This window comes from Platichthys flesus, chromosome 16 (genome assembly GCF_949316205.1).
Source record: "Platichthys flesus chromosome 16, fPlaFle2.1, whole genome shotgun sequence".
Taxonomy (NCBI): domain Eukaryota; kingdom Metazoa; phylum Chordata; class Actinopteri; order Pleuronectiformes; family Pleuronectidae; genus Platichthys; species Platichthys flesus.
Window position 1 is genome coordinate 21,101,711 of NC_084960.1, and position 18,202 is coordinate 21,119,912.

The 18,202-nt window shown below is 40.6% G+C and overlaps 11 non-coding genes across 11 annotated transcripts; all 11 read left to right on the forward strand.

Moving 5' to 3' along the window:
- The first annotated feature begins 617 nt into the window (after positions 1-617).
- trnag-gcc (transfer RNA glycine (anticodon GCC)) lies at positions 618-688 on the forward strand. Its single transcript has one exon. It is a non-coding gene; the product is annotated as a tRNA-Gly (tRNA).
- Positions 689-2,403: 1,715 nt separating this feature from the next.
- Positions 2,404-2,476, forward strand: trnam-cau (transfer RNA methionine (anticodon CAU)). Its single transcript has one exon. It is a non-coding gene; the product is annotated as a tRNA-Met (tRNA).
- A 966-nt stretch (positions 2,477-3,442) lies between these two features.
- trnag-gcc (transfer RNA glycine (anticodon GCC)) lies at positions 3,443-3,513 on the forward strand. The gene has a single exon. It is a non-coding gene; the product is annotated as a tRNA-Gly (tRNA).
- A 1,152-nt stretch (positions 3,514-4,665) lies between these two features.
- Positions 4,666-4,736, forward strand: trnag-gcc (transfer RNA glycine (anticodon GCC)). The gene has a single exon. It is a non-coding gene; the product is annotated as a tRNA-Gly (tRNA).
- A 1,792-nt stretch (positions 4,737-6,528) lies between these two features.
- On the forward strand, positions 6,529-6,599 carry trnag-gcc (transfer RNA glycine (anticodon GCC)). The gene has a single exon. It is a non-coding gene; the product is annotated as a tRNA-Gly (tRNA).
- Positions 6,600-8,407: 1,808 nt separating this feature from the next.
- On the forward strand, positions 8,408-8,478 carry trnag-gcc (transfer RNA glycine (anticodon GCC)). The gene has a single exon. It is a non-coding gene; the product is annotated as a tRNA-Gly (tRNA).
- Positions 8,479-9,630: 1,152 nt separating this feature from the next.
- Positions 9,631-9,701, forward strand: trnag-gcc (transfer RNA glycine (anticodon GCC)). Its single transcript has one exon. It is a non-coding gene; the product is annotated as a tRNA-Gly (tRNA).
- A 1,792-nt stretch (positions 9,702-11,493) lies between these two features.
- Positions 11,494-11,564, forward strand: trnag-gcc (transfer RNA glycine (anticodon GCC)). Its single transcript has one exon. It is a non-coding gene; the product is annotated as a tRNA-Gly (tRNA).
- Positions 11,565-13,369: 1,805 nt separating this feature from the next.
- Positions 13,370-13,440, forward strand: trnag-gcc (transfer RNA glycine (anticodon GCC)). Its single transcript has one exon. It is a non-coding gene; the product is annotated as a tRNA-Gly (tRNA).
- Positions 13,441-15,232: 1,792 nt separating this feature from the next.
- On the forward strand, positions 15,233-15,303 carry trnag-gcc (transfer RNA glycine (anticodon GCC)). The gene has a single exon. It is a non-coding gene; the product is annotated as a tRNA-Gly (tRNA).
- A 1,808-nt stretch (positions 15,304-17,111) lies between these two features.
- trnag-gcc (transfer RNA glycine (anticodon GCC)) lies at positions 17,112-17,182 on the forward strand. The gene has a single exon. It is a non-coding gene; the product is annotated as a tRNA-Gly (tRNA).
- Positions 17,183-18,202: the final 1,020 nt, after the last annotated feature.

The following is an 18,202-nucleotide window of genomic DNA, read 5'->3' on the forward strand; positions in this document are numbered from 1 at the left end:
CCGAGCATTCATAGTTGTGCTTGAGTCGTGCTGCAAATATACAGCCGAAACGCTAGTAGCATTAGAGTTTCTATGCTAGCGTTGAGTATCTTCCGGTTTCCTGTCAGCTTATTTTCAAATTCTCTTCCTAAACAATGGCGAAAGTTAGTCATCGGATCGTGTTGGAGTTGGAACTGGTAGATTCTGAAGAGCAATGACTTGTACATAAAGAACGGCAACGGAGAAAAGAAAGATGTCGTCCGTTTTTCTTCCTCCAACTCAATTGAAATCTGGCTGCGAATCTGCCAGAAATGCGATGCTATCAAGCGGACCAATCACAGCTCTTATTGTGTTTATAGATAAAAATGCATGGGTCAGACCTTCTCTTAGGTGTCTTGCAGTTGGTTGTTCACATTAAAAGTAACAGACATAGCTAAGTCAGGCTTGAGAGAAAGATGCAAACCCTTCTCTTTTCTTACCATTGAACAATTGGCCCCGTCACGCCTTGAGGCTTGTGTCAGTACCTCTCTTTCTATCGGCAGTGGAAAAAATAGCAGACAAACTGTCAAGGCACAGTATACTGGCACCTTAAGTGGACCTCGTCAAAAATTCAAGAAGGTGAAATTTCCATAAAATATGCATTGGTGATTCAGTGGTAGAATTCTCGTCTGCCACGCGGGAGGCCCGGGTTCGATTCCCGGCTAATGCAGTCGACTAACTCTGGCCCAACTACTTTTATCTCGAAGGTTGAATCAAATGGTCGTCATTTCCTTCTGGAATTTGTGTCTTTGTGCACTAGAAAATGAAAAGATAGTAAAGTGTATCATTCTATCATTTGAAATTTTAATCTTTTATGTGGCAACGATTTTGACTTGAAAGTGAGATCACAAACTGCAAGTAAGAACTGTTCATCAATAAGCAACATAAAGTAACCACACAGCTTTCTGTTTACAGGGTATGGGTATGAAGGTATGTCTAAGAATCTCATAGGATCAAAAGCCTTAGCCCTTCAGGTCTAAATCACTTTTGTATTGGGCTGTTGTTTGTGGCAGGCCAGCTAGCATTTAAGCCCCACCCTGCCCCTGCTGTGAGTTGTTTGTTCATCAAGAGGACTATCGTTATTGCGATAAAATACTCAAAGTTAAATAGGAAGGGATTCTGAGTTTTACATAGACTACATACTTCCACTACTAGCTACAATTGCTTAGAAATTACTTTAAAAGCGTGGATATGTCATCAGCTGGTAACTTTTCTTCCGGACTATTGAAAGGTTGGACAGAAACACTTGTCCTGACCCAATGGCTCTGTTAATAACATGTGGACTATTTGGACAAAAAAGTACTGGAGATCAATGTTCTAGAATACAAACATGTAACAAACATTTTCTGACTTTTGATATGATGGTTTTGTGACGGACATGAAGTCTTTCAAATTTCTCTTTGGCCCCGTCACGCCTTGAGGCATGTGTCAGTACCTCTCTTTCTATCGGCAGTGGAAAAAATAGCAGACAAACTGTCAAGGCACAGTATACTGGCAACTTAAGTGGACCTCGTCAAAAAAAAAGTAACATTTCCATAAAGTATGCATTGGTGGTTCAGTGGTAGAATTCTTGCCTGCCACGCGGGAGGCCCGGGTTAGATTCCCGGCTAATGCAGTCGACTAACTTTGGCCAAACTACTTGTATCTCGAAGGTTGAGTCTAATGGTCGTCATTTCCTTCTGGAATTTGTGTCTTTGTGCACTAGAAAATGAAAAGATAGTAATGTGTACCATTCTATCATTTGAAATTTTAATCTTTTATGTGGCAACGAGTTTGACTTGAAATTGAGATCACAAACTGCAAGTAAGAACTGTTCATCAATAAGCAACATAAAGTAACCACACAGCTTTCTGTTTACAGGGTATGGGTATGAAGGTATGTCTAAGAATCTCATAGGATCAAAAGCCTTAGCCCTTCAGGTCTAAATCACTTTTGTATTGGGCTGTTGATTGTGGCAGGCCAGCTAGCATTTAAGCCCCACCCTGCCCCAGGTGTGAGTTGTTTGTTCATCAAGAGGACTATCGTTATTGCGATAAAATACTCAAACTTAAATAGGAAGGGATTCTGAGTTTTACATAGACTACATACTTCCACTACTAGCTACAATTGCTTAGAAATGACTTTAAAAGCGTGGATATGTCATCAGCTGGTAACTTTTCTTCCGGACTGTTGAAAGGTTGGACAGGAACACTTGTCCTGACCCAATGGCTCTGTTAATAACATGTGGACTATTTGGACAAAAAAGTACTGGAGATCAATGTTCTAGAATACAAACATGTAACAAACATTTCTGACTTTTGATATGATGGTTTTGTGACGGACATGACGTCTTTCAAATTTCTCTTTGTTTTACCCAAGGTTTTTATCCACTATTATAGGAAACAGGCCTCGTTGGCGCAGTAGTCAGTGCGTCAGTCTCATAATCTGAAGGTCGTGAGTTCAACCCTCACACGGGGCAGGTGTCATATTGTCTTATATGATCTTCTTATTACAGCAAGGTTCCAGTGTTAATTCAACAAGTTAAGAGGATCCTCTTTGAAACTGTGGAAACTCTTCAGTGGATTGACTCATGTGCTTTAAGGTGCACTTGTATTTCCTGCTGAAAAATTCAAAGAGTAGTTGTACGTTTCTGGTGAAAGACAGAGCCAGCTACAAGTTGTGCTACTTGCAGACCAGGGAGTGCTTGTTTATTAAGTACAGAGAATATAGACTGACAGAGCGTTCCATAGCTGCTATAACCCTAACATTTGATATTATTTCTGAGGAGGTGATATAATATATACGTTTATGCCGTAGATGTGCAGGGACCGAGCATTCATAGTTGTGCTTGAGTCGTGCTGCAAATACACAGCCGAAACGCTAGTAGCATTAGAGTTTCTATGCTAGCGTTGAGTATCTTCCGGTTTCCTGTCAGCTTATTTTCAAATTCTCTTCCTAAACAATGGCGAAAGTTAGTCATCGGATCGTGTTGGAGTTGGAACTGGTAGATTCTGAAGAGCAATGACTTGTACATAAAGAACGGCAACGGAGAAAAGAAAGATGTCGTCCGTTTTTCTTCCTCCAACTCAATTGAAATCTGGCTGCGAATCTGCCAGAAATGCGATGCTATCAAGCGGACCAATCACAGCTCTTATTGTGTTTATAGATAAAAATGCATGGGTCAGACCTTCTCTTAGGTGTCTTGCAGTTGGTTGTTCACATTAAAAGTAACAGACATAGCTAAGTCAGGCTTGAGAGAAAGATGCAAACCCTTCTCTTTTCTTACCATTGAACAATTGGCCCCGTCACGCCTTGAGGCATGTGTCAGTACCTCTCTTTCTATCGGCAGTGGAAAAAATAGCAGACAAACTGTCAAGGCACAGTATACTGGCACCTTAAGTGGACCTCGTCAAAAATTCAAAAAGGTGAAATTTCCATAAAATATGCATTGGTGGTTCAGTGGTAGAATTCTCGCCTGCCACGCGGGAGGCCCGGGTTCGATTCCCGGCTAATGCATTCGACTAACTCTGGCCAAACTACTTTTATCTCGAAGGTTGAATCTAATGGTCGTCATTTCCTTCTGGAATTTGTGTCTTTGTGCACTAGAAAATGAAAAGATAGTAAAGTGTACCATTCTATCATTTGAAATTTTAATCTTTTATGTGGCAACGAGTTTGACTTGAAATTGAGATCACAAACTGCAAGTAAGAACTGTTCATCAATAAGCAACATAAAGTAACCACACAGCTTTCTGTTTACAGGGTATGGGTATGAAGGTATGTCTAAGAATCTCATAGGATCAAAAGCCTTAGCCCTTCAGGTCTAAATCACTTTTGTATTGGGCTGTTGTTTGTGGCAGGCCAGCTAGCATTTAAGCCCCACCCTGCCCCTGCTGTGAGTTGTTTGTTCATCAAGAGGACTATCGTTATTGCGATAAAATACTCAAAGTTAAATAGGAAGGGATTCTGAGTTTTACATAGACTACATACTTCATTTGATATTATTTCTGAGGAGGTGATATAATATATACGTTTATGCCGTAGATGTGCAGGGACCGAGCATTCATAGTTGTGCTTGAGTCGTGCTGCAAATACACAGCCGAAACGCTAGTAGCATTAGAGTTTCTATGCTAGCGTTGAGTATCTTCCGGTTTCCTGTCAGCTTATTTTCAAATTCTCTTCCTAAACAATGGCGAAAGTTAGTCATCGGATCGTGTTGGAGTTGGAACTGGTAGATTCTGAAGAGCAATGACTTGTACATAAAGAACGGCAACGTAGAAAAGAAAGATGTCGTCCGTTTTTCTTCCTCCAACTCAATTGAAATCTGGCTGCGAATCTGCCAGAAATGCGATGCTATCAAGCGGACCAATCACAGCTCTTATTGTGTTTATAGATAAAAATGCATGGGTCAGACCTTCTCTTAGGTGTCTTGCAGTTGGTTGTTCACATTAAAAGTAACAGACATAGCTAAGTCAGGCTTGAGAGAAAGATGCAAACCCTTCTCTTTTCTTACCATTGAACAATTGGCCCCGTCACGCCTTGAGGCATGTGTCAGTACCTCTCTTTCTATCGGCAGTGGAAAAAATAGCAGACAAACTGTCAAGGCAGAGTATACTGGCACCTTAAGTGGACCTCGTTGAAAAAAAAAGGTGAAATTTCCATAAAGTATGCATTGGTGGTTCAGTGGTAGAATTCTTGCCTGCCACGCAGGAGGCCTGGGTTCGATTCCCGGCTAATGCAGTCGACTAACTTTGGCCAAACTACTTGTATCTCGAAGGTTGAGTCTAATGGTCGTCATTTCCTTCTGGAATTTGTGTCTTTGTGCACTAGAAAATCAAAAGATAGTAAAGTGTACCATTCTATCATTTGAAATTTTAATCTTTTATGTGGCAACGAGTTTGACTTGAAATTGAGATCACAAACTGCAAGTAAGAACTGTTCATCAATAAGCAACATAAAGTAACCACACAGCTTTCTGTTTACAGGGTATGGGTATGAAGGTATGTCTAAGAATCTCATAGGATCAAAAGCCTTAGCCCTTCAGGTCTAAATCACTTTTGTATTGGGCTGTTGATTGTGGCAGGCCAGCTAGCATTTAAGCCCCACCCTGCCCCTGGTGTGAGTTGTTTGTTCATCAAGAGGACTATCGTTATTGCGATAAAATACTCAAAGTTAAATAGGAAGGGATTCTGAGTTTTACATAGACTACATACTTCCACTACTAGCTACAATTGCTTAGAAATTACTTTAAAAGCGTGGATATGTCATCAGCTGGTAACTTTTCTTCCGGACTATTGAAAGGTTGGACAGAAACACTTGTCCTGACCCAATGGCTCTGTTAATAACATGTGGACTATTTGGACAAAAAAGTACTGGAGATCAATGTTCTAGAATACAAACATGTAACAAACATTTTCTGACTTTTGATATGATGGTTTTGTGACGGACATGAAGTCTTTCAAATTTCTCTTTGTTTTACCCAAGGTTTTTGCCCACTATCATAGGAAACTGGCCTCGTTGGCGCAGTAGTCAGCGGTCAGTCACATGATCTAAAGGTTGTGAGTTCAACTCTCACACGGGCAAGTGTCATATTGTCTTATATGATCTTCTTATTACAGCAAGGCTCCAGTGTTAATTCAACAAGAAAGGAGCTGAAACTGTGGAAACTCTTCAGTTAAGGTGCACTTGTATTTTCTGCTGAAAAATTCAAAGAGTAGTTGTACGTTTCTTGGAAAGACAGAGCCAGCTACAAGTTGTGCTACTTGCAGACCAGGGAGTGCTTGTTTATTAAGTACAGAGAATATAGACTGACAGAGCGTTCCATAGCTGCTATAACCCTAACATTTGATATTATTTCTGAGGAGGTGATATAATATATACGTTTATGCCGTAGATGTGCAGGGACCGAGCATTCATAGTTGTGCTTGAGTCATGCTACAAATACACAGCCGAAACGCTAGTAGCATTAGAGTTTCTATGCTAGCGTTGAGTATCTTCCGGTTTCCTGTCAGCTTATTCACAAATTCTCTGGCCTCTGCTTACTTCCTAAACAATGGCGAAAGTTAGTCATCGGATCGTGTTGGAGTTGTTACTGGTAGATTCTGAAGAGCAATGACTTGTACATAAAGAACGGCAACGGAGAAAAGAAAGATGTCGTCCGTTTTTCTTCCTCCAACTCAATTGAAATCTGGCTGCGAATCTGCCAGAAATGCGATGCTATCAAGCGGACCAATCACAGCTCTTATTGTGTTTATAGATAAAAATGCATGGGTCAGACCTTCTCTTAGGTGTCTTGCAGTTGGTTGTTCACATTAAAAGTAACAGACATAGCTAAGTCAGGCTTGAGAGAAAGATGCAAACCCTTCTCTTTTCTTACCATTGAACAATTGGCCCCGTCACGCCTTGAGGCATGTGTCAGTACCTCTCTTTCTATCGGCAGTGGAAAAAATAGCAGACAAACTGTCAAGGCAGCGTATACTGGCACCTTAAATGGACCTCGTTGAAAAAAAAAGGTGAAATTTCCATAAATTATGCATTGGTGGTTCAGTGGTAGAATTCTTGCCTGCCACGCAGGAGGCCCGGGTTCGATTCCCGGCTAATGCAGTCGACTAACTTTGGCCAAACTACTTGTATCTCGAAGGTTGAGTCTAATGGTCGTCATTTCCTTCTGGAATTTGTGTCTTTGTGCACTAGAAAATCAAAAGATAGTAAAGTGTACCATTCTATCATTTGAAATTTTAATCTTTTATGTGGCAACGAGTTTGACTTGAAATTGAGATCACAAACTGCAAGTAAGAACTGTTCATCAATAAGCAACATAAAGTAACCACACAGCTTTCTGTTTACAGGGTATGGGTATGAAGGTATGTCTAAGAATCTCATAGGATCAAAAGCCTTAGCCCTTCAGGTCTAAATCACTTTTGTATTGGGCTGTTGATTGTGGCAGGCCAGCTAGCATTTAAGCCCCACCCTGCCCCTGGTGTGAGTTGTTTGTTCATCAAGAGGACTATCGTTATTGCGATAAAATACTCAAAGTTAAATAGGAAGGGATTCTGAGTTTTACATAGACTACATACTTCCACTACTAGCTACAATTGCTTAGAAATTACTTTAAAAGCGTGGATATGTCATCAGCTGGTAACTTTTCTTCCGGACTATTGAAAGGTTGGACAGAAACACTTGTCCTGACCCAATGGCTCTGTTAATAACATGTGGACTATTTGGACAAAAAAGTACTGGAGATCAATGTTCTAGAATACAAACATGTAACAAACATTTTCTGACTTTTGATATGATGGTTTTGTGACGGACATGAAGTCTTTCAAATTTCTCTTTGTTTTACCCAAGGTTTTTGCCCACTATCATAGGAAACTGGCCTCGTTGGCGCAGTAGTCAGCGGTCAGTCACATGATCTAAAGGTTGTGAGTTCAACTCTCACACGGGCAAGTGTCATATTGTCTTATATGATCTTCTTATTACAGCAAGGTTCCAGTGTTAATTCAACAAGTTAAGAGGATCCTCTTTGAAACTGTGGAAACTCTTCAGTGGATTGACTCATGTGCTTTAAGGTGCACTTGTATTTCCTGCTGAAAAATTCAAAGAGTAGTTGTACGTTTCTGGTGAAAGACAGAGCCAGCTACAAGTTGTGCTACTTGCAGACCAGGGAGTGCTTGTTTATTAAGTACAGAGAATATAGACTGACAGAGCGTTCCATAGCTGCTATAACCCTAACATTTGATATTATTTCTGAGGAGGTGATATAATATATACGTTTATGCCGTAGATGTGCAGGGACCGAGCATTCATAGTTGTGCTTGAGTCGTGCTGCAAATACACAGCCGAAACGCTAGTAGCATTAGAGTTTCTATGCTAGCGTTGAGTATCTTCCGGTTTCCTGTCAGCTTATTTTCAAATTCTCTTCCTAAACAATGGCGAAAGTTAGTCATCGGATCGTGTTGGAGTTGGAACTGGTAGATTCTGAAGAGCAATGACTTGTACATAAAGAACGGCAACGGAGAAAAGAAAGATGTCGTCCGTTTTTCTTCCTCCAACTCAATTGAAATCTGGCTGCGAATCTGCCAGAAATGCGATGCTATCAAGCGGACCAATCACAGCTCTTATTGTGTTTATAGATAAAAATGCATGGGTCAGACCTTCTCTTAGGTGTCTTGCAGTTGGTTGTTCACATTAAAAGTAACAGACATAGCTAAGTCAGGCTTGAGAGAAAGATGCAAACCCTTCTCTTTTCTTACCATTGAACAATTGGCCCCGTCACGCCTTGAGGCATGTGTCAGTACCTCTCTTTCTATCGGCAGTGGAAAAAATAGCAGACAAACTGTCAAGGCACAGTATACTGGCACCTTAAGTGGACCTCGTCAAAAATTCAAAAAGGTGAAATTTCCATAAAATATGCATTGGTGGTTCAGTGGTAGAATTCTCGCCTGCCACGCGGGAGGCCTGGGTTCGATTCCCGGCTAATGCAGTCGACTAACTCTGGCCAAACTACTTTTATCTCGAAGGTTGAATCTAATGGTCGTCATTTCCTTCTGGAATTTGTGTCTTTGTGCACTAGAAAATGAAAAGATAGTAAAGTGTACCATTCTATCATTTGAAATTTTAATCTTTTATGTGGCAACGAGTTTGACTTGAAATTGAGATCACAAACTGCAAGTAAGAACTGTTCATCAATAAGCAACATAAAGTAACCACACAGCTTTCTGTTTACAGGGTATGGGTATGAAGGTATGTCTAAGAATCTCATAGGATCAAAAGCCTTAGCCCTTCAGGTCTAAATCACTTTTGTATTGGGCTGTTGTTTGTGGCAGGCCAGCTAGCATTTAAGCCCCACCCTGCCCCTGCTGTGAGTTGTTTGTTCATCAAGAGGACTATCGTTATTGCGATAAAATACTCAAAGTTAAATAGGAAGGGATTCTGAGTTTTACATAGACTACATACTTCATTTGATATTATTTCTGAGGAGGTGATATAATATATACGTTTATGCCGTAGATGTGCAGGGACCGAGCATTCATAGTTGTGCTTGAGTCGTGCTGCAAATACACAGCCGAAACGCTAGTAGCATTAGAGTTTCTATGCTAGCGTTGAGTATCTTCCGGTTTCCTGTCAGCTTATTTTCAAATTCTCTTCCTAAACAATGGCGAAAGTTAGTCATCGGATCGTGTTGGAGTTGGAACTGGTAGATTCTGAAGAGCAATGACTTGTACATAAAGAACGGCAACGGAGAAAAGAAAGATGTCGTCCGTTTTTCTTCCTCCAACTCAATTGAAATCTGGCTGCGAATCTGCCAGAAATGCGATGCTATCAAGCGGACCAATCACAGCTCTTATTGTGTTTATAGATAAAAATGCATGGGTCAGACCTTCTCTTAGGTGTCTTGCAGTTGGTTGTTCACATTAAAAGTAACAGACATAGCTAAGTCAGGCTTGAGAGAAAGATGCAAACCCTTCTCTTTTCTTACCATTGAACAATTGGCCCCGTCACGCCTTGAGGCATGTGTCAGTACCTCTCTTTCTATCGGCAGTGGAAAAAATAGCAGACAAACTGTCAAGGCAGAGTATACTGGCACCTTAAGTGGACCTCGTTGAAAAAAAAAGGTGAAATTTCCATAAAGTATGCATTGGTGGTTCAGTGGTAGAATTCTTGCCTGCCACGCAGGAGGCCCGGGTTCGATTCCCGGCTAATGCAGTCGACTAACTTTGGCCAAACTACTTGTATCTCGAAGGTTGAGTCTAATGGTCGTCATTTCCTTCTGGAATTTGTGTCTTTGTGCACTAGAAAATGAAAAGATAGTAAAGTGTACCATTCTATCATTTGAAATTTTAATCTTTTATGTGGCAACGAGTTTGACTTGAAATTGAGATCACAAACTGCAAGTAAGAACTGTTCATCAATAAGCAACATAAAGTAACCACACAGCTTTCTGTTTACAGGGTATGGGTATGAAGGTATGTCTAAGAATCTCATAGGATCAAAAGCCTTAGCCCTTCAGGTCTAAATCACTTTTGTATTGGGCTGTTGATTGTGGCAGGCCAGCTAGCATTTAAGCCCCACCCTGCCCCTGGTGTGAGTTGTTTGTTCATCAAGAGGACTATCGTTATTGCGATAAAATACTCAAAGTTAAATAGGAAGGGATTCTGAGTTTTACATAGACTACATACTTCCACTACTAGCTACAATTGCTTAGAAATTACTTTAAAAGCGTGGATATGTCATCAGCTGGTAACTTTTCTTCCGGACTATTGAAAGGTTGGACAGAAACACTTGTCCTGACCCAATGGCTCTGTTAATAACATGTGGACTATTTGGACAAAAAAGTACTGGAGATCAATGTTCTAGAATACAAACATGTAACAAACATTTTCTGACTTTTGATATGATGGTTTTGTGACGGACATGAAGTCTTTCAAATTTCTCTTTGTTTTACCCAAGGTTTTTGCCCACTATCATAGGAAACTGGCCTCGTTGGCGCAGTAGTCAGCGGTCAGTCACATGATCTAAAGGTTGTGAGTTCAACTCTCACACGGGCAAGTGTCATATTGTCTTATATGATCTTCTTATTACAGCAAGGTTCCAGTGTTAATTCAACAAGAAAGGAGCTGAAACTGTGGAAACTCTTCAGTTAAGGTGCACTTGTATTTTCTGCTGAAAAATTCAAAGAGTAGTTGTACGTTTCTTGGAAAGACAGAGCCAGCTACAAGTTGTGCTACTTGCAGACCAGGGAGTGCTTGTTTATTAAGTACAGAGAATATAGACTGACAGAGCGTTCCATAGCTGCTATAACCCTAACATTTGATATTATTTCTGAGGAGGTGATATAATATATACGTTTATGCCGTAGATGTGCAGGGACCGAGCATTCATAGTTGTGCTTGAGTCGTGCTACAAATACACAGCCGAAACGCTAGTAGCATTAGAGTTTCTATGCTAGCGTTGAGTATCTTCCGGTTTCCTGTCAGCTTATTCACAAATTCTCTGGCCTCTGCTTACTTCCTAAACAATGGCGAAAGTTAGTCATCGGATCGTGTTGGAGTTGTTACTGGTAGATTCTGAAGAGCAATGACTTGTACATAAAGAACGGCAACGGAGAAAAGAAAGATGTCGTCCGTTTTTCTTCCTCCAACTCAATTGAAATCTGGCTGCGAATCTGCCAGAAATGCGATGCTATCAAGCGGACCAATCACAGCTCTTATTGTGTTTATAGATAAAAATGCATGGGTCAGACCTTCTCTTAGGTGTCTTGCAGTTGGTTGTTCACATTAAAAGTAACAGACATAGCTAAGTCAGGCTTGAGAGAAAGATGCAAACCCTTCTCTTTTCTTACCATTGAACAATTGGCCCCGTCACGCCTTGAGGCATGTGTCAGTACCTCTCTTTCTATCGGCAGTGGAAAAAATAGCAGACAAACTGTCAAGGCAGAGTATACTGGCACCTTAAATGGACCTCGTTGAAAAAAAAAGGTGAAATTTCCATAAATTATGCATTGGTGGTTCAGTGGTAGAATTCCTGCCTGCCACGCAGGAGGCCCGGGTTCGATTCCCGGCTAATGCAGTCGACTAACTTTGGCCAAACTACTTGTATCTCGAAGGTTGAGTCTAATGGTCGTCATTTCCTTCTGGAATTTGTGTCTTTGTGCACTAGAAAATCAAAAGATAGTAAAGTGTACCATTCTATCATTTGAAATTTTAATCTTTTATGTGGCAACGAGTTTGACTTGAAATTGAGATCACAAACTGCAAGTAAGAACTGTTCATCAATAAGCAACATAAAGTAACCACACAGCTTTCTGTTTACAGGGTATGGGTATGAAGGTATGTCTAAGAATCTCATAGGATCAAAAGCCTTAGCCCTTCAGGTCTAAATCACTTTTGTATTGGGCTGTTGATTGTGGCAGGCCAGCTAGCATTTAAGCCCCACCCTGCCCCTGGTGTGAGTTGTTTGTTCATCAAGAGGACTATCGTTATTGCGATAAAATACTCAAAGTTAAATAGGAAGGGATTCTGAGTTTTACATAGACTACATACTTCCACTACTAGCTACAATTGCTTAGAAATTACTTTAAAAGCGTGGATATGTCATCAGCTGGTAACTTTTCTTCCGGACTATTGAAAGGTTGGACAGAAACACTTGTCCTGACCCAATGGCTCTGTTAATAACATGTGGACTATTTGGACAAAAAAGTACTGGAGATCAATGTTCTAGAATACAAACATGTAACAAACATTTTCTGACTTTTGATATGATGGTTTTGTGACGGACATGAAGTCTTTCAAATTTCTCTTTGTTTTACCCAAGGTTTTTGCCCACTATCATAGGAAACTGGCCTCGTTGGCGCAGTAGTCAGCGGTCAGTCACATGATCTAAAGGTTGTGAGTTCAACTCTCACACGGGCAAGTGTCATATTGTCTTATATGATCTTCTTATTACAGCAAGGTTCCAGTGTTAATTCAACAAGTTAAGAGGATCCTCTTTGAAACTGTGGAAACTCTTCAGTGGATTGACTCATGTGCTTTAAGGTGCACTTGTATTTCCTGCTGAAAAATTCAAAGAGTAGTTGTACGTTTCTGGTGAAAGACAGAGCCAGCTACAAGTTGTGCTACTTGCAGACCAGGGAGTGCTTGTTTATTAAGTACAGAGAATATAGACTGACAGAGCGTTCCATAGCTGCTATAACCCTAAAATTTGATATTATTTCTGAGGAGGTGATATAATATATACGTTTATGCCGTAGATGTGCAGGGACCGAGCATTCATAGTTGTGCTTGAGTCGTGCTGCAAATACACAGCCGAAACGCTAGTAGCATTAGAGTTTCTATGCTAGCGTTGAGTATCTTCCGGTTTCCTGTCAGCTTATTTTCAAATTCTCTTCCTAAACAATGGCGAAAGTTAGTCATCGGATCGTGTTGGAGTTGGAACTGGTAGATTCTGAAGAGCAATGACTTGTACATAAAGAACGGCAACGGAGAAAAGAAAGATGTCGTCCGTTTTTCTTCCTCCAACTCAATTGAAATCTGGCTGCGAATCTGCCAGAAATGCGATGCTATCAAGCGGACCAATCACAGCTCTTATTGTGTTTATAGATAAAAATGCATGGGTCAGACCTTCTCTTAGGTGTCTTGCAGTTGGTTGTTCACATTAAAAGTAACAGACATAGCTAAGTCAGGCTTGAGAGAAAGATGCAAACCCTTCTCTTTTCTTACCATTGAACAATTGGCCCCGTCACGCCTTGAGGCATGTGTCAGTACCTCTCTTTCTATCGGCAGTGGAAAAAATAGCAGACAAACTGTCAAGGCAGAGTATACTGGCACCTTAAGTGGACCTCGTTGAAAAAAAAAGGTGAAATTTCCATAAAGTATGCATTGGTGGTTCAGTGGTAGAATTCTTGCCTGCCACGCAGGAGGCCCGGGTTCGATTCCCGGCTAATGCAGTCGACTAACTTTGGCCAAACTACTTGTATCTCGAAGGTTGAGTCTAATGGTCGTCATTTCCTTCTGGAATTTGTGTCTTTGTGCACTAGAAAATGAAAAGATAGTAAAGTGTACCATTCTATCATTTGAAATTTTAATCTTTTATGTGGCAACGAGTTTGACTTGAAATTGAGATCACAAACTGCAAGTAAGAACTGTTCATCAATAAGCAACATAAAGTAACCACACAGCTTTCTGTTTACAGGGTATGGGTATGAAGGTATGTCTAAGAATCTCATAGGATCAAAAGCCTTAGCCCTTCAGGTCTAAATCACTTTTGTATTGGGCTGTTGATTGTGGCAGGCCAGCTAGCATTTAAGCCCCACCCTGCCCCTGGTGTGAGTTGTTTGTTCATCAAGAGGACTATCGTTATTGCGATAAAATACTCAAAGTTAAATAGGAAGGGATTCTGAGTTTTACATAGACTACATACTTCCACTACTAGCTACAATTGCTTAGAAATTACTTTAAAAGCGTGGATATGTCATCAGCTGGTAACTTTTCTTCCGGACTATTGAAAGGTTGGACAGAAACACTTGTCCTGACCCAATGGCTCTGTTAATAACATGTGGACTATTTGGACAAAAAAGTACTGGAGATCAATGTTCTAGAATACAAACATGTAACAAACATTTTCTGACTTTTGATATGATGGTTTTGTGACGGACATGAAGTCTTTCAAATTTCTCTTTGTTTTACCCAAGGTTTTTGCCCACTATCATAGGAAACTGGCCTCGTTGGCGCAGTAGTCAGCGGTCAGTCACATGATCTAAAGGTTGTGAGTTCAACTCTCACACGGGCAAGTGTCATATTGTCTTATATGATCTTCTTATTACAGCAAGGTTCCAGTGTTAATTCAACAAGAAAGGAGCTGAAACTGTGGAAACTCTTCAGTTAAGGTGCACTTGTATTTTCTGCTGAAAAATTCAAAGAGTAGTTGTACGTTTCTTGGAAAGACAGAGCCAGCTACAAGTTGTGCTACTTGCAGACCAGGGAGTGCTTGTTTATTAAGTACAGAGAATATAGACTGACAGAGCGTTCCATAGCTGCTATAACCCTAACATTTGATATTATTTCTGAGGAGGTGATATAATATATACGTTTATGCCGTAGATGTGCAGGGACCGAGCATTCATAGTTGTGCTTGAGTCGTGCTACAAATACACAGCCGAAACGCTAGTAGCATTAGAGTTTCTATGCTAGCGTTGAGTATCTTCCGGTTTCCTGTCAGCTTATTCACAAATTCTCTGGCCTCTGCTTACTTCCTAAACAATGGCGAAAGTTAGTCATCGGATCGTGTTGGAGTTGTTACTGGTAGATTCTGAAGAGCAATGACTTGTACATAAAGAACGGCAACGGAGAAAAGAAAGATGTCGTCCGTTTTTCTTCCTCCAACTCAATTGAAATCTGGCTGCGAATCTGCCAGAAATGCGATGCTATCAAGCGGACCAATCACAGCTCTTATTGTGTTTATAGATAAAAATGCATGGGTCAGACCTTCTCTTAGGTGTCTTGCAGTTGGTTGTTCACATTAAAAGTAACAGACATAGCTAAGTCAGGCTTGAGAGAAAGATGCAAACCCTTCTCTTTTCTTACCATTGAACAATTGGCCCCGTCACGCCTTGAGGCATGTGTCAGTACCTCTCTTTCTATCGGCAGTGGAAAAAATAGCAGACAAACTGTCAAGGCAGAGTATACTGGCACCTTAAATGGACCTCGTTGAAAAAAAAAGGTGAAATTTCCATAAATTATGCATTGGTGGTTCAGTGGTAGAATTCCTGCCTGCCACGCAGGAGGCCCGGGTTCGATTCCCGGCTAATGCAGTCGACTAACTTTGGCCAAACTACTTGTATCTCGAAGGTTGAGTCTAATGGTCGTCATTTCCTTCTGGAATTTGTGTCTTTGTGCACTAGAAAATCAAAAGATAGTAAAGTGTACCATTCTATCATTTGAAATTTTAATCTTTTATGTGGCAACGAGTTTGACTTGAAATTGAGATCACAAACTGCAAGTAAGAACTGTTCATCAATAAGCAACATAAAGTAACCACACAGCTTTCTGTTTACAGGGTATGGGTATGAAGGTATGTCTAAGAATCTCATAGGATCAAAAGCCTTAGCCCTTCAGGTCTAAATCACTTTTGTATTGGGCTGTTGATTGTGGCAGGCCAGCTAGCATTTAAGCCCCACCCTGCCCCTGGTGTGAGTTGTTTGTTCATCAAGAGGACTATCGTTATTGCGATAAAATACTCAAAGTTAAATAGGAAGGGATTCTGAGTTTTACATAGACTACATACTTCCACTACTAGCTACAATTGCTTAGAAATTACTTTAAAAGCGTGGATATGTCATCAGCTGGTAACTTTTCTTCCGGACTATTGAAAGGTTGGACAGAAACACTTGTCCTGACCCAATGGCTCTGTTAATAACATGTGGACTATTTGGACAAAAAAGTACTGGAGATCAATGTTCTAGAATACAAACATGTAACAAACATTTTCTGACTTTTGATATGATGGTTTTGTGACGGACATGAAGTCTTTCAAATTTCTCTTTGTTTTACCCAAGGTTTTTGCCCACTATCATAGGAAACTGGCCTCGTTGGCGCAGTAGTCAGCGGTCAGTCACATGATCTAAAGGTTGTGAGTTCAACTCTCACACGGGCAAGTGTCATATTGTCTTATATGATCTTCTTATTACAGCAAGGTTCCAGTGTTAATTCAACAAGTTAAGAGGATCCTCTTTGAAACTGTGGAAACTCTTCAGTGGATTGACTCATGTGCTTTAAGGTGCACTTGTATTTCCTGCTGAAAAATTCAAAGAGTAGTTGTACGTTTCTGGTGAAAGACAGAGCCAGCTACAAGTTGTGCTACTTGCAGACCAGGGAGTGCTTGTTTATTAAGTACAGAGAATATAGACTGACAGAGCGTTCCATAGCTGCTATAACCCTAAAATTTGATATTATTTCTGAGGAGGTGATATAATATATACGTTTATGCCGTAGATGTGCAGGGACCGAGCATTCATAGTTGTGCTTGAGTCGTGCTGCAAATACACAGCCGAAACGCTAGTAGCATTAGAGTTTCTATGCTAGCGTTGAGTATCTTCCGGTTTCCTGTCAGCTTATTTTCAAATTCTCTTCCTAAACAATGGCGAAAGTTAGTCATCGGATCGTGTTGGAGTTGGAACTGGTAGATTCTGAAGAGCAATGACTTGTACATAAAGAACGGCAACGGAGAAAAGAAAGATGTCGTCCGTTTTTCTTCCTCCAACTCAATTGAAATCTGGCTGCGAATCTGCCAGAAATGCGATGCTATCAAGCGGACCAATCACAGCTCTTATTGTGTTTATAGATAAAAATGCATGGGTCAGACCTTCTCTTAGGTGTCTTGCAGTTGGTTGTTCACATTAAAAGTAACAGACATAGCTAAGTCAGGCTTGAGAGAAAGATGCAAACCCTTCTCTTTTCTTACCATTGAACAATTGGCCCCGTCACGCCTTGAGGCATGTGTCAGTACCTCTCTTTCTATCGGCAGTGGAAAAAATAGCAGACAAACTGTCAAGGCACAGTATACTGGCACCTTAAGTGGACCTCGTCAAAAATTCAAAAAGGTGAAATTTCCATAAAATATGCATTGGTGGTTCAGTGGTAGAATTCTCGCCTGCCACGCGGGAGGCCTGGGTTCGATTCCCGGCTAATGCAGTCGACTAACTCTGGCCAAACTACTTTTATCTCGAAGGTTGAATCTAATGGTCGTCATTTCCTTCTGGAATTTGTGTCTTTGTGCACTAGAAAATGAAAAGATAGTAAAGTGTACCATTCTATCATTTGAAATTTTAATCTTTTATGTGGCAACGAGTTTGACTTGAAATTGAGATCACAAACTGCAAGTAAGAACTGTTCATCAATAAGCAACATAAAGTAACCACACAGCTTTCTGTTTACAGGGTATGGGTATGAAGGTATGTCTAAGAATCTCATAGGATCAAAAGCCTTAGCCCTTCAGGTCTAAATCACTTTTGTATTGGGCTGTTGTTTGTGGCAGGCCAGCTAGCATTTAAGCCCCACCCTGCCCCTGCTGTGAGTTGTTTGTTCATCAAGAGGACTATCGTTATTGCGATAAAATACTCAAAGTTAAATAGGAAGGGATTCTGAGTTTTACATAGACTACATACTTCATTTGATATTATTTCTGAGGAGGTGATATAATATATACGTTTATGCCGTAGATGTGCAGGGACCGAGCATTCATAGTTGTGCTTGAGTCGTGCTGCAAATACACAGCCGAAACGCTAGTAGCATTAGAGTTTCTATGCTAGCGTTGAGTATCTTCCGGTTTCCTGTCAGCTTATTTTCAAATTCTCTTCCTAAACAATGGCGAAAGTTAGTCATCGGATCGTGTTGGAGTTGGAACTGGTAGATTCTGAAGAGCAATGACTTGTACATAAAGAACGGCAACGGAGAAAAGAAAGATGTCGTCCGTTTTTCTTCCTCCAACTCAATTGAAATCTGGCTGCGAATCTGCCAGAAATGCGATGCTATCAAGCGGACCAATCACAGCTCTTATTGTGTTTATAGATAAAAATGCATGGGTCAGACCTTCTCTTAGGTGTCTTGCAGTTGGTTGTTCACATTAAAAGTAACAGACATAGCTAAGTCAGGCTTGAGAGAAAGATGCAAACCCTTCTCTTTTCTTACCATTGAACAATTGGCCCCGTCACG